Below are 1,372 nucleotides of genomic sequence, written 5' to 3'. Positions count from 1 at the left end.
GGTGGAGGAGGTGGAAGAGGAGGAGGGAGAGGGAGAGGAGGGGGAGGAGGGCGAGGAGGAGGGAGTGGTGGGAGTGGGAGAGGGAGAGGAGAAGAAAGAGGAGGAGGAAGGAAAGGAGACGGAAGAGGTGGAGGGAGATAAGGAGGGAGAGGAGGGAGAGGAGGGGGATGAAGAGGAAGAGGAGGAGGGGGGAGAGGAAGGAGAGGAGGAGGAAGTGGAGGAGGTGATAGAGAGAGAGGAGGGTGAGGAAGTTGAAGTGGAGAGAGAATAAAAGGAGGAGGAAGAGGGAGGGGAGGGAGATGAAGAGAAGAGGAGAGAGAAGAGGAGGAGGAAGCTCTGGTAATGGAGGAGGCGGCGGTGTTGTCAGCTGGTGTGGTGGTGGTGTTCTGGTGTAACCTGAGGGCGGCCACAGCCGCGTAACTCAACCCTCTGTGGATTGAGGTTGGGGGGAGGAGGTGGAGGAGGTTCTGGAGGTGGTGATGGAGGAGGGAGAACAGGGAGAGAAGAAGGAGTTAATGGTTAAAGAGGAGGGAGAGGCAGAGGGAGAGGAGGAGTCTCTAGTAATGGAGGTGGAGGATGAGTAAGACGAGGAGGAGGAGGCAGAGGAGGAGGTAACGCAGGAAGAGGAGGAGGAGGCTCTGGCAATGGTGGTTGAGGAGGAGGAAGAAGAGGAGGAGGAGGTAATGGAGGAAGAAGAGGAGAAGGAGGCTCTGGTTATGGTGGAGGAGAAGGAAGAGGAGGAGGGAGAGGAGGAGGAGGAGAAGGAGGAGGCTCTGGCAATGATGCAGGAGGAGGAAGAAGAAGAAGAGGAGGAGGAGCTGGCGGTGCCAGGTGGTGCGGTGGTTCTCCACCTGTCGGACAGGTTGAGGGCGGCCACAGCCGCATAGCTCAGTGCTCTGACTGCTGGGCTGGAGCTGAGGGTGAGGGAGGTGGGGATGACGAATGTGGTGGCGGGGGTTGAGCGGCAGGGTGAGGGAGCCGTGGGCGAGGAAGAGGAGCGGGAAGAGGAGGGGGCGGAAGGCGGGGAGGGGGGAGCGCGGCTGGAGGAGGAGGAGGAGGAGGTGGTGGTGGTGGTTGTGACAGAAGCTGTCTTCGCTCTGGTTCTTCTGGCTTTACCTTTGTTCGCCATGTTTCACTGGAACAACATGAACGTTACATCCATCATCTGTTCCTGTCCCTTCCTGTGTCGGTATACGACACGGCGACAACTCCAACAAACTCAGTGATTACCTCCCTTCCTCTGTCTCTCCGTATTGGCCAGAAGAATGAAATGACACACACAACACCGACGATCTTGTTGTTAAATCAAACATGTAGCATCACAGATAACTTTCGTTGAAATCTCTACGCACCATGCCAAACCAACTTCCCA

This window comes from Babylonia areolata, chromosome 3 (genome assembly GCF_041734735.1).
Source record: "Babylonia areolata isolate BAREFJ2019XMU chromosome 3, ASM4173473v1, whole genome shotgun sequence".
NCBI classification, from domain to species: Eukaryota; Metazoa; Mollusca; class Gastropoda; order Neogastropoda; family Buccinidae; genus Babylonia; species Babylonia areolata.
The sequence above is the reverse complement of the archived record's forward strand: the minus strand, read 5'-3'. Positions refer to the sequence as shown.